This window comes from Microchirus variegatus (assembly GCF_963457635.1).
Source record: "Microchirus variegatus genome assembly, chromosome: 12".
Taxonomy (NCBI): domain Eukaryota; kingdom Metazoa; phylum Chordata; class Actinopteri; order Pleuronectiformes; family Soleidae; genus Microchirus; species Microchirus variegatus.
In genome coordinates this window covers 3,002,623-3,016,392 of record NC_139813.1, presented here as the reverse complement: position 1 = coordinate 3,016,392, position 13,770 = coordinate 3,002,623, and the positions used below count along the sequence as shown (strand labels likewise).

The window sequence follows — 13,770 nt, the reverse complement described above, 5'->3', positions numbered from 1 at the left end:
AAGAAAAGTCTGTCTGGAAAGAAACACTTTAGTGAATATTAAACATATCTCAGTTCATGTTTCAAATGAACTGCACTGTAAATTTCTACATTCAAAACAGTGGTTTTGACCATCACAAAAAATCAATTAATTAAGAGTTTAGAAATTATTCACCTCAGAGTACTAAACAATTCATGTCTGCACTAATGTGAAGTGTGATACTGAGATCTTGACTGCAGTATGCAGTCCAGTTCTGGCTCAAAAACAGTGGAAGACGTCACACAGGTGACAGTCACTTAGGGTGCTTTTCACACCTATATTTTATTGGTCTGCACCGTTCAGAAAATGTTACAATGTAGCAAACAGACGTGGGTACGGTTTGCTTTCACATGCATAAACGAACCAAATTGACCGCGAAGACCATCAGCACCGGAACCAGACTAACCCCCGATTGTCCCCCTGCGCGTCACCGGCGCGAACATCAGCGATGGCTCGCTGAATACGGCAGCCCTGCCTTGCGAACCTTGCGCTCGTGGGGATTGACGCTAGGCAGAGGCTATGCTATCAACTTTCCTTTTTTTATCTACAGTCGCCATGTCAGAAATGGGCTGGGTTGAAATGATCACAAAATGCCAAGTGTCACGGTGGCAAGGGTGCCACATGTCATTGATTTTATAACAGAGGCTGTGTGCCGGTGAACATTTGAACATGGACCGCAAAAAAAAAAGTTAATCAATGATACCATTTGCAAACAGGTCTGTTCTATTTTCAAGGGAGTTTATGGAATAGTGTTTTTTGATTTATATTTTAGTAAATCCCATTAATAAATGAGGGGAGTGTACTGTTTCACCACTCCAGGGTCCCCTCTGTATTTTGCACAGTGCTTACGACCACACCACCTTGAACCAGTCCCCGCGGCATGGGCGGGCATTGGGGGGCCGTGCCAGCCCACAGAGTCAGCTGTGCCCTGGGCTTTTTATAAAGTATATGGCTGGAAGCTGTTTATCTTATTTGGGTTTTGTTTTTTACATCGGAGTGGCCAATTCGCTATTATTTCTATCCTGGTTTGTCGATCATACAATTGAACAAATCCAACCAACCAACGAAGGCAACATGCTGGCCAATTACAGGTGGTGGGGGCGGGTCACTTGACGTTTATGGTCGCAGTTGCTCATAGAGTCGCTAGTTAGCTGTGTGTTCAAAATGGATATCCGTCATTTAAAAATAAATAAATAAACACTAGGACAAGAAGTGACGACGCGAACGGGAGTGAGCAGGAAGCAGCGGCATTCACTTCTACTGGAAACAGAAGCGCTGAAGTCAACGGTAACACTGGCGTAAACATTCATGCTAGGAGAGGTAGCTACAGCAGCTAGGGAGCACAAGAAGCAGCACAGAGCAGTGTAACTCACCTGCATGATTCAGGTCACTCACTCACTCACCCACTCACTCACAAACTTTAGGTTATATGTAGGCAGAAGGGTAACACTGCTTTGTGGTGCTCTTTGTGCTCCCTAGCTGCTGTAGCTACCTCTCCCAGTTTACTTCAGTGTTCAGGTTGACATGAGTGCTTCTGTTTCCAGTAGTGAAGCTGCTGTATGGTGCCATCTTCTTGAATACATGCTTTATTGGATAAATGGACACGGCAAGACACTATTTTATTTTTATTTTTTTTGTAATTTTTTTGTATTTTGTAATGAACTCCCCCTTTTTAGTGAGAGCAAACGTATTTCTCCGCACTGTAGGAGTGGTCACAGTGCCATATTGTTCACCCTGAAGCAAATTTGAAAAAGTTTGCCCCCCTGAAAAAATGTAATGGCCCCCTCTAAACGTTTTTCTGCAGCTGGGTCTGCCCTGAACAACCCCCAATCTCGTCTAATCTCGGAAGATGGTCGGCCTGGTTAATACTAGGATAGGAGACTGCCTGGGAATAGGTGCTGTAATCTTTTACATTACTCTTTACAGCCACCAGAGGCCGCTGCTGCACTTGCTTTTGTGTCTCATCTGAGGAAGCAGCTGCCCAAGTATTCAATAACCTCACATATATATATTTCTACAGTATAATAAGAGAGAGAGAGTGCCAGCGTCGACACTCCCCTGGAAGCGGTGGAAGTGGATGTGTGTTTACCTGGGTCTCATTCACATGTAAATGACCAGGCACAAGGGCTGTTTTGGCAGGGTTATTGAACTGCTATTGTGCTTCATCCTCATTTTGACTAAAGCATGACACAGACATGTTCATTAGGGCATCAGGAACTAGTTTAACTTGGGGTAATAGGGTATAATATGGGCTCTTTAAAGACAGTGAGGGAAGTCGGAAACAGGAATCCAGTCAAATGTCAATGTCACCTATTATTTCTTCATATATCATTTAGAATTGAGGTCATTGGTCACTTCAAAATAAAATAAGAAAATGGTCAGCATTGAGTCCTTAATAAAACAACAGTCTGATAACAAATAATATATAATGTAATCAATGTGTAATCTAATACCACTGCGTGTTATTTGCTGTATAAAGTTTCATTAGTTTTCACGCGTTTTGTAACTGTGTTTTTTTCCACCTTTTCATTAATGAGGTGATACATGAAACTCCAAGTGCATTTTTAATGTGTCACATGTCACGTGCACAGTCAAGTCAGAGAGTGGATCTGCTGCTCTCCTGTGTCGCTGTTGCTGTGCTGCTGCACGAGGACCAGCAGCACAACAGAGAAGGATGGATGTCCGTCGATCCGCCCTGGGAGATTGTCTTCATGCCTCCCGCTTCACGGCTGGAGTCAGGCTGGAACATTTGTGTGAGTTTGTGTTTGCTCTGCGGCTCGAAGGACACAGCGGGCGGGTTGTGATTGTGTGAGTGGAGCTTCCACCAGTGACTGCGGGCGAAACCGAGCATCCACGAGCGGGGGATGGAAAACAAACGGGAGTGGAATAGATGAAGTGAAAACTGCGATGTCTTGATCATCGAAATAGAGAAGCCGCATTAAAATGAACGGTAAGAATAAACGTTCAGACACACGGATTCACGATATTGTTTATGTTGATCAAACACGTTCCTTCAAACTTCTGCTTTCTTCTCTGCTCCATATTCATCACTGTGCCCTATCTACCCCTGCAGGGGGTCGTATCATCATATATACTCTATATACTGTGTGTATATATACAGAGTGTGTGTGTGTGTGTGTGTGTGGATACGTGGATTGTAAGGGCTCTAGATATTTTAAAATACCTTTTATTTCATTAAAGTATTATATATTATTATATTATTATTATTCTTTTTATGTTTTTTTCTCTACCTGTCATAAAAGTGACTTACATGAAGGGTGAAGAAAACCCTGTTGAGAATCTCGCTAGTGCTTCTGTGCCTATAATGCAGGAGGGCCTTAGTGGCGGGCAAACTTCCATTAAGCCGGATTTCCATGGTTCGTCTGCGGCTGCGCCGCCACAACCAATAGGTTTCAATTAAAGTCAATGTGTGTATGTCCACTAACTGTGTAACATGCGTGCCGACTCCAGATTAGCTCCGGCGATCCGGAGCCCTCCACAGCATATAGAAAATTGTCTGTTTTTGATGGATGCTGAAGCACGCCGCAGCAATTCAGAACAGAGCAGACCGTGTGGGGTGGAAGTGGAGCACAGATACATCTGGTTAATTTTTGCGACGCTACATACATCCTGTTATTGCGCGATCATACGTGAATTCAGCAAGATCTTGTGGGTCCACGGATGCAGCACTGTGGACCAGCAACACACCCAGTGGGGATTGACGGACGGTGGGGCACGCAGACGCACCACAAGCAGTGGAAATCCGGCATCAGCAGCATCCCAGCATCGGCTCTCCGCGCTGCAGCGATATCAGTCTGTATCTGTAGCAGTTCTGTTTTTGACTGTGCCGTTGCTAAATCGCGTCAAGCTCAACACTTTCGCCCCCTTTTAAAATAAAACACAATACGCAGGTCATATAGCCTATCACAACTTCACTCAATTACGTCATAACTGGTGCTACCAGGTCAACAGTCAATTGATCAGAGCGTCTCGGAGAGTCGGTACAATGGACGACGAGAGTCTGATTGTTGAAGTGGAGAAACATAAAATAATTTATGACGCCAGATCAACAGTTCTTCCATGTTGGAGAATGAAAAGAAGCTGTGTTGTTGTTTCCTTTATACACACAGTTTATTGCGGGATCTCGCAAACTCGCGTATGTTCAGGATTATTGCGTGATCTTCTGTGAATACCGCTGGCTCGCAAGGCAGACCTGCGCTGCCTTAACGCGCCCAGTGAGGATTGACGCTAAGCAGAGGACAGATTAAAACTGACGCACCCGGGGGAAATCTAGGGTTCCCTGAACTTCTGTTAGTGAATAAACATACTTGTCACAATGCACTCCTCTGGACTGGAAGCTGTAGATGTTGTTGTCTTCTTCAATATTTAAAGGCCTTGATGGCTCCTACATTTGTCCTGGCTTTTGTTTTTCTGTTACTGCATAAAAAGAATGTGCAAATCTATGAGGTACACAGTAGAAGGAGTTTGTCTTCAGTGATGCTCTTGTGCTTGGTTGGTTATATGAGTTATTGATGCCCTACTATCATCAGTCTGGACATTGTGCTCTGACCTCTGGCATTAACAAGGCATTTTCCCAGACAAATGCTGCTCACTGGATATTTGAACACTTTCAGATCATTAGATTCAAACTAGGGATGCACCGATTGCCATTTTTGGTTCCAATTCCGATTTCCAATTTTTCAAGAAGTTTGACCTGCCAATACCGATTTTAGCCGATTCCGATTTAAAAATTTTAAACCACTTTTCAGCATACAGAAAGATATATATTTTTGCATCTTTTCTCTTTAATAGAACATTTTAACATAGAAATACAATCAGTTTCATCAGTTCAACAGCCAATATCCAACTAAAAATACAAAAACGAATCACTATAAAATAGAAGTTCACACACATCTTGCAAGTGCAGTGTTATGGAACCATGTTGTTCACATCCAATATCCAACTAAAAATACAAAAACGAATCACTATCGGTATGTGTTGTTTATTTAAAGAGCCCATATTATACCCTATTATCCCCTAGTTAAACTAGTTCCTGATGCCCTAATGAACATGTCTGTGTCATGCTTTAGTCAAAATATCTTAAGGATGAAGCACAATAGCAGTTCAATAACTCTGCCAAAACAGCCCTTTTCAGAATGTTCGGTTTTGTGCCTGGTCATTTACATGTGAATGAGACCCAGGTAAACACACACCCACTGCTTCCAGGGGAGTGTCGATGCATGCCGGCATGCTCATGTTACCATGACAACAGTTGAACGCGAACCAAGAAGAGGAAGAAGAAGCCACAGAAGAAGTTGTATGTAGACTGCAACAGGACGTGTCAGAATGGTTAGTTATGATCTCTATTTGAACTTTTCTTAAAAATGTTTGTGTTTGTACGTCGGTTAAAAACTGTCGCGGACTAAATACTGCGATCGCTGGCCGCTGTTTGTGTAACTCACTGCTTATAAAACTCTAGATTTGTGTGAGTAACGAGCATGCTACTCCCGTGTTCTCCACACCAGCGGGAATGTAATAGCACCCTTTTTTATTCTCAGCTCCTCCGTAATAACGTTACATCATTGTTATGTTCGACATCTAACTTACTATCCACAGCCATACTGTCGCCACTTATCACCTATTGTCATGCACATCATCCCAACCCAAGCTCTGTATACCCCATAGTAATGTCCGTTTACCCGTTGTTACTGCGTTTCACCGTAATGCATGGAGTGACCACGATTTTGGCTTCTCCCGATCATAAAAACATTAGAATCGAAGAAAAACGATTAATGCGCCGCACGGCGCGGCGTGTATGTAAATTCCTATGCTAGAAAAACACCTTGAATGCACCTGTGTTACTGCAGCTGCAACTGACGTATGTGGATCAATAATGAGGAGAGAACGTGGAAACACGACAGGTAGCCTTTGGTTGAGAAGAAATGTAGGACAACATCTGCTAACCGGAAACACATTGACAGACGTCGAGCAAAAGGAAATTGTTTGCTATGTCTCTCGCGCTGTAGTGTCTGCTCCTGAAGGCAACACGACAACTTATTCGCTCAGCTCGTCAGCCATCACAACATGGTCCTCACGGCAGACTCTTTACAATGCTATCAGGAGATAACGGAGGCTGTGACATTTATGGTAGTGAAGGACATGTTAGCATCAGTACCGTAAGCAACGCAGGATCCAAGACACTTGTTCAGACTTTGGACAAGCGTCACGTGTTTCCATCACGTTAACGTTTCAGCAGAGTTACAGCCCTGTATAAATGTTGTGCTGAGGGAGTATAGCACTGTTTTGTTCTTTGAAAAATAAGAGTATTTTGGTTTGTGTTATTAGTGTATTTTGCATGTTGTAAATTTTTGCAAGGTGTGAAGCAGTGCAAGTAGATTGGTTATTTATTTTTATTTATTGTTTTTATTGTAACAGTACACGTATATAAATTAAATTTTGCAACTTTGTTCCATTCCTTATTTTCCATTTCTAAAGGTAGTTTGACTATTGTTAAAATGTTACATATCAAAACACATTTACATTCCATCCATCCATCCATTTTCCACCGCTTATCCGGGGCCGGGTCGCGGGGGCAGCAGTCTGAGAAGGGACGCCCAGACCTCCCTCTCGCAGGACACTTCCTCCAGCTCTTCCGGGGGGACCCCAAGGCGTTCCCAGGCCAGCCGGGTGACGTAGTCACTCCAGCGTGTCCTGGGTCTTCCTCTGGGTCTCCTCACGGTGGGACATGCCCGGAACACCTCCCGAGGGAGGCGTCCAGGGGGCATCCGATTCAGATGCCCGAGCCACCTCAGCTGGCTCCTCTCGATGTGGAGGAGCAGCGGCTCTACTCCGAGCTCGTCCCGGGTGACAGAGCTCCTCACCCTATCTCTAAGGGAGCCGCTCCGCCACCCTGCGGAGAAAACTCCTTTCAGCCGCTTGTATCCGGGATCTTGTTCTTTCGGTCATAACCCAAAGCTCATGACCATAGGTGAGGGTAGGAACGTAGATTGACCGGTAAATCGAGAGCTTTGCCTTTCGGCTCAGCTCCTTCTTCACCACAACGAAGGTGCCTGTCAATCTCACGCTCCATCCTTCCCTCACTCGTGAACAAGACCCCAAGATACTTAAACTCCTCCACCTGAGGCAGGATCTCTCCACTGACCCGGAGGGAGCAAGCCACCGTTTTCCGGTCGAGAACCATGGCCTCGGACTTAGAGGTGCTAATTCTCATCCCCGTCGCTTCACACTCGGCTGCAAACCGCCCCAGCGCATTCTGGAGTTCCTGGTTCGTAGGAGCCATCAAGACCACATCATCTGCAAAGAGCAGAGATGGAATCCAACCGCTCCCGAACTGGACCCCTTCCGGCCCCCGGCTGTGCCTAGAAATTCTGTCCATAAAAATAATGAACAGAACCGGTGACAAAGGGCAGCCCTGCCGGAGTCCGACATGCACTGGGAACAAGTCTGACTTACTGCCGGCGATGCGAACCAAGCTCCTGCTCCGGTCGTACAGGGACCGCACGGCCCTTAGCAAAGGGCCCCCGACCCCATACTCCCGGAGCACCCCCCACAGAATGCCACGAGGGACACGGTCGAAAGCCTTCTCCAAGTCCACAAAACACATGTGGACTGGTTGAGCAAACTCCCATGAACCCTCGAGCACCCTGCGAAGGGTATAGAGCTGGTCCAGTGTTCCACGGCCAGGACGAAAGCCGCATTGTTCCTCTTGAATCCGAGGTTCGACTATCGGCCGAAATCTCCTCTCCAGTACCCTGGAATAGACTTTCCCCGGGAGGCTGAGGAGTGTGATCCCCCGATAGTTGGAACACACCCTCCGATCCCCCTTTTTAAAAAGAGGGACCACCACCCCGGTCTGCCATTCCAGAGGCACTGTCCCCAACCGCCACGCAATGCTGCAGAGACGTGTCAACCAGGACAGCCCTACAGCATCCAGAGACTTAAGGTACTCAGGTCGGATCTCATCCACTCCCGGTGCCTTGCCACTGGGCAGCTTCCTAACCACCTCAGTGACTTCAGCTTGGGTAATGGATGAGTCGACCCCTGAGTCCCCAGCCTCTGCTTCCTCTGGGGAATGCGTGTCAGTGGGATTGAGGAGATCCTCGAAGTATTCCTTCCACCGCCCAACGATGTCCCCAGTCGAGATCAACAGCTCCCCACCCCCACTGTAGACAGTGTTGGCGGAGTACTGCTTCCCCCTCCTGAGGCGCCGGACATCTCTTCGAGGCCGACCGGTAGTCCTCCTCCATGGCCTCCCCGAACTTTTCCCAGACCCGAGTTTTTGCTTCTGCGACTGCTCGGGCCGCTGTCCGCTTGGTCTGTCGGTACCTGTCAGCTGCCTCAGGAGTCCCTCGAACCAACCAGGCTCGATAGGACTCCTTCTTCAGCTTGACAGCATCCCTTACTTCCGGCGTCCACCACCGGGTTCGGGGATTGCCGCCACGACAGGCACCGGAGACCTTACGGCCGCAGCTTTGAACAGCCACGTCCACAATGGAAGTGGAGAACATGGTCCACTCTGACTCAATATCTCCAGCTTCCCTCGGGATCTGGTCAAAGCTCTCCCGGAGGTGGGAGTTGAAGACCTCCCTGACAGGTGATTCCGCCAGGCGTTCCCAACAGACCCTCACAACACGCTTGGGCCTGCCAAGTCTGTCCAGCTTCCTCCCCCGCCAGCGGATCCAACTCACCACCAGGTGGTGATCGGTTGACAGCTCAGCCCCTCTCTTCACCCGAGTGTCCAAGACATGCGGTCGGAGGCCAGATGACACGACCACAAAGTCGATCATTGACCTCCGGCCTAGGGTGTCCTGGTGCCACGTGCACTGATGGACACGCTTATGCTTGAACATGGTGTTTGTTATGGACAAACCATGACTAGCACAGAAGTCCAATAACAAAACACCACTCGGGTTCAGATCGGGGAGGCCATTCCTCCCAATCACGCCCCTCCAGGTCACACTGTCATTACCCACGTGAGCATTGAAGTCTCCCAACAGAACTACGGAGTCCCCGGTTGGAGCACTTTCCAGTACGCCTTCCAGGGACTCCAAAAAGGCCGGGTACTCCGCACTGCTGTTCGGCCCGTAAGCCGAAACAACAGTGAGAGACCTACCCCCCACCCGAAGGCGGAGGGACGCGACCCTTTCGCTCTGCGGGTAGAACTCCAACACATGGCGGCTGAGCTGGGGAGCTATAAGCAAGCCCACACCAGCCCGCCGCCTCTCACCTTGGGCAACTCCAGAGTAGTAGAGAGTCCAGCCTCTCTCAAGGAGTTGGGTTCCAGAGCCCAGACTGTGCGTGGAGGTGAGCCCGACTATTTCTAGTCGGTATCGCTCCACCTCCCGCACAAGTTCAGGCTCCTTCCCCCCCAGCGAGGTGACATTCCAGAAATAAAACAGTAAACTAAACTAAAAAATGTACATGTACAACTAAACATTTATATACACACACTCTGTTCAGCCGTTACAGTTTTCTGGGACAAAAACTTGGTGTGCCACTGCGCAGCTGTGTGGTGCTATGGAGAGAGTTCCCTAAGGCTGAAGACATCTATGTGGGGTTCAGACCTGCCCTTGACTGAACCTCGTCACATATCGCTCCATCACCTTTTGTTGTCCGGCTTCTCAAACTGTGCAGAGCGATCTTCAGGGATGGACATTCTCATAACTGCATCTGTGTATAGACCAGGCTCCAGAAACACCTTCTCCAACACCAGGTCCACTATTTCCTCCACGTTGTCTGCAATAACAGAAAGTGCAATATTGCATTTAATTTGTTGTGTTTATTTATTTTACTAGTGTAATTCATATATTTGTTTTGTTTGGACATTTACATTTCTAGTGTGACTTTCAATAAAAATTTAAAAAGAAAACTTACTGAACGTTGGCTTTGCTGTGCATTCTCCTTTCTTCCACTTGAACAGCAGCTCACCATCAGATGCTCTGTATTTTCATTGAAGTGCATGCCTGCCAGGTAAAGTGTTGGGAGACAAAAGAATAAAATGCTAAATCAGAATAAGAACACATTGTACATATTCCCAAAATATTCATACAATGGGGATTTATTTTCAAATGTAGGACTTCTTTTATCACCTCTTTGTATTTAACAGGTAAACATTAGTCGGTTTCTTTTAAATTAATGATTAACATTACATTATTTAGCTGCATAACTTGCTTACTTTGGTGTGGCTGTATGTCCATACGTAATAACAAAAAAGATTAATTTGATTGATATTTAAATCACGATTAATAGACACGGCATTGTAAGGAGTGTTGTTAATAGAGGACTGTGTTGTGGTGTCGCTGGTCGTGTTTCCGACAGCGCGAGAAACTTTGCAAACAATTTACTTTTGCTCGACGTCTGTCACATTGAAGCCTAAATGTTTGCAGTTAACTGATATTTTCCTACCTTTGATACCTTTCTGCAGTGCTTTCAGTCGCGTGCTCTTCATATTATTGATCCACACATGTCACTCGATAACTGCAGGCACGTAACTGGTGCGTTCAAGGTGTTTTTCTAGCATAGGAATTTACATACACGATCAACAACCAATGGCTTGTGAAGCTAACCACATTTAGCCTTAGCTGCCGTTACACGAACAATGACAAAGTAAACATACCTTTTTAGAAGTTATTACTGTTTGTTAGGCCACGTCTCTGCTCGTGCTAGCAGCGAAGCATATAAACATGATACTTGATAAGCATATGAACCTAAAGCCAATTTCCCCGAGCACAAAAACACACCACAGTACATTTCACAGTCAGCCTACTGCACTGACACGGTGAAGACTTTCATTGCTCGCATTAGGCGAACAATGACAAACTAAGCATGTATTTTCTAAAGAATACTTACAGTTAGTTCCACTGCAGTCTCCCCACGGACAGTTGGTCCTGCTCCCCGTTCAGCCACTCTTCCTCCCTCACCTGCACTCTCGTATTTCACAGGGACAAGGAGGAGCTACGGTGGAGCTCTGAAGTACTCTGCCTGGCGGGGTGCCAACATTCACGGTGAAATGTGTTGCTATGTCGTAACTGCGCGGGAGGTTTAAACATCGCGTGTTTTATCGCCTATACTATCACTAAGTGGAACCACTAAAACATGACTGAGTCTTGTTTTTTCACATTTTGGGGACTGGTATGGCCCCCTGAGTCCCAAATATAAGTACTAAAATGATTAAAAAGTTGATTTTGCACAATATGGGCCCTTTAAGTTTAAACATATTTCACAACATAGTACCTACACACAAATAAGTAAATGACCTCACTCTCTCTCTCGCTCGCTCTCTCTCTCTATCTCTCGCTCGCTCTCTCTCTCCTGCCCCGTGCCAACAATGCCTCGCGCTCTCTGCGCACACAGGTTTAAATGACAAACAAACAAATGCTGATCAAAAGTTTTGTGCAAGTAATTTAAGGTCCTGACTCTTGTCCCAAATATGACAGGCTTCATTCAGTGATTGAAACAAATAAATAAACATGAATGAAACGTTTACATGCAGAGCAAGTAGCGCCGCGGCTGCGCGGATGTTGTGTAATCAAATACACCGGTATGGCCGTATATATTAAAAATTCATATCATAACGGAAAAAAACAGTATTTGGTGTGAACTGGTATACCACCCAGCCCTACACTCTACTACATGTGCGTGTAGCCGCGTGCACATGTGTTGCTGATGCTGCGCGATGCGGGTGCATTTTGATCGGCTTATTAAAATCGGAATATTTTGACTGATCGGCCGGTTACCGATTTCGGCCGATCACGTGAAAATCGTCCGATTCCGATCACTGGCCGATTAATCGGTGCATCCCTAATTCAAACTCTAGAGATGGTTGTGAAAAAAAGAAATCTCTGTTCAGTTTCTGAAATATTCAGACCAGCCAGTCTGGCACCAACAAGTTGTCTTGACCATGTTTACATGACTAAATGCATTCTGTTGCATGTGACTGGCTGATAAGATATTTGCGTTAACCCATAGTTGAACTGGTGTCCCTGATAAAGTGACCAGTGATAACAGGGTGTAAGTGCATACAACTTCCATCTGTCGTTAACAGGTGAGTAATCTATGTCCTTAACCTAAACGTGCTGGTATGATATGATAGTATCTGAATATAAATATACTTTTATTTTTGTGGTATTTGTATATTCACTCTGTGATTGTTTTTTATAATCCATGTGACACGTTAAATATGTCTGACATGAAACTGGACCTATTTTACAGTGGGATTCTCTCTTCTTTTCTTCTTGCTTAGAATTATAAAATTTGTAAAATAGTTGTATTTTTTTATTACTCATTGGTTGAATAAACATGTGGAGGTGGGACTTTGAGGTAACTGCAGACTGAACAGGGCTGAAGACTGGAAGTTGTTTACTGTTACTGTTTTCCTGTAGAGGATTTGTGTGTCTGTGTGTGTGTGTGTGTGCGTGCGTGCGTGCGTGCGTGCGTGGGTGTGTGTGTGTATGTTCAGCTGAAGTATCACACCAAGTGAGAAAACCCTCACCTTGATCCCACTATGTACTAAGAGATGACCTGTGCCTTACGTAGATTAGTGTCATACTCTAATAGACTTAGCATTAACTCTACCTACACATCTGGTGTCATGCTGGAGGCGTCAGAACTGCAGGAGTCCAACAGCCATGTTCAGATTGTTAAGAGCAGCCATGATTGTACATTGTTGTGCATCATTGTTGTCCCAGATAGAGTATCACAGTGAAACTGCTAATCCTGCTCTAAACATAGTGTACATTTTTCAGAACACAGTTGTGATTTGCTTGAGTGGCACATGCAAAGTAAGTAAGTGTTGTAAGTGTTTCCTGCGGCAGTACACCCAGCCTCTTATTCTACGAAGACATACACACATTTATCTCTTCATTGTGATTTGACCCTGATGACAGTAGAAGTTCCTTTGTGGAAGATAACATTTTTTGTTAATGGGCTCTTTTTTAATGTGTTGTGAGCTCAGTTCTTACCAGGTTGGTCTTTGGTTCTGCAAGTGATATCCTCCACTAAGCAGCCCCTGGGCCTCTCAGCGGATCTGCTGGCTATAAATAATAGCACATATGTCACCATGCTCTTGGCTGACATACACTAAAACCTTATCCTGAGCCCTAGAGCAGAGAGCTGTGTCTCAGTCTTGGCTGAGGCCTAAACAGCAAATCCCCATCCTCCTCAGCAGCATCTATCCATCCATTCATTTACTGAATCACTCTTCACTTCCTCACACTATGCCAGTTAAGGTCAAAAAGAAATGTTGAGAATGTTTTTTTTTTCATTTATTTGGAGAGACACACCCCTCCCTTGAGACAGTGCACACACTAGTTAGCTGCAGCCACCACACCAAATGTCCTTCATGTCGGTGCAAAGTCTGAGCATTTCCAAACATAGCAAAACAAAAAGCATGATTCAAACTACATTAAATACAGCTTTTATTTCGTTGAGAAGAGCAGTGAGGGACCAAAACTTGGGGAAAAAAATTAAATGTTAAGCACAGCCTGCTAAGCCTGGTGGTAGGGCCTCTGGGGCAGCCCAACCGCCCACTGTGTTTGTAAAAAAAAAAAAAAAAAAAAATAGACACTCTTAAAATTAAAATAAATAACATGAATTGTTTTCACCTAAGTTAAATCCTAATGAAGTAAAATACATTAATAAGTGGTAGGGCCCCCTCATCTGGTGCAGACATACGGCCCTTTTTTCCAGGCATGCCCAAAGTCCGGCCCAGGGGCCAATTGCGGCCCATGTTGA

The 13,770-nt window shown here is 45.5% G+C and overlaps 1 protein-coding gene across 1 annotated transcript in view; it reads left to right on the top strand.

Annotated features, from left to right (window-relative positions):
• Positions 1-2,696: 2,696 nt before the first annotated feature.
• The window catches only part of lrfn2b (leucine rich repeat and fibronectin type III domain containing 2b), a gene marked incomplete at its 3' end in the record, with an annotated part of 32,166 nt that continues 21,092 nt past the window's right edge, over positions 2,697-13,770 (top strand). Inside the window, exon 1 of the mRNA XM_083898434.1 lies at positions 2,697-2,968. The remainder of the gene's footprint in view (positions 2,969-13,770) is intronic.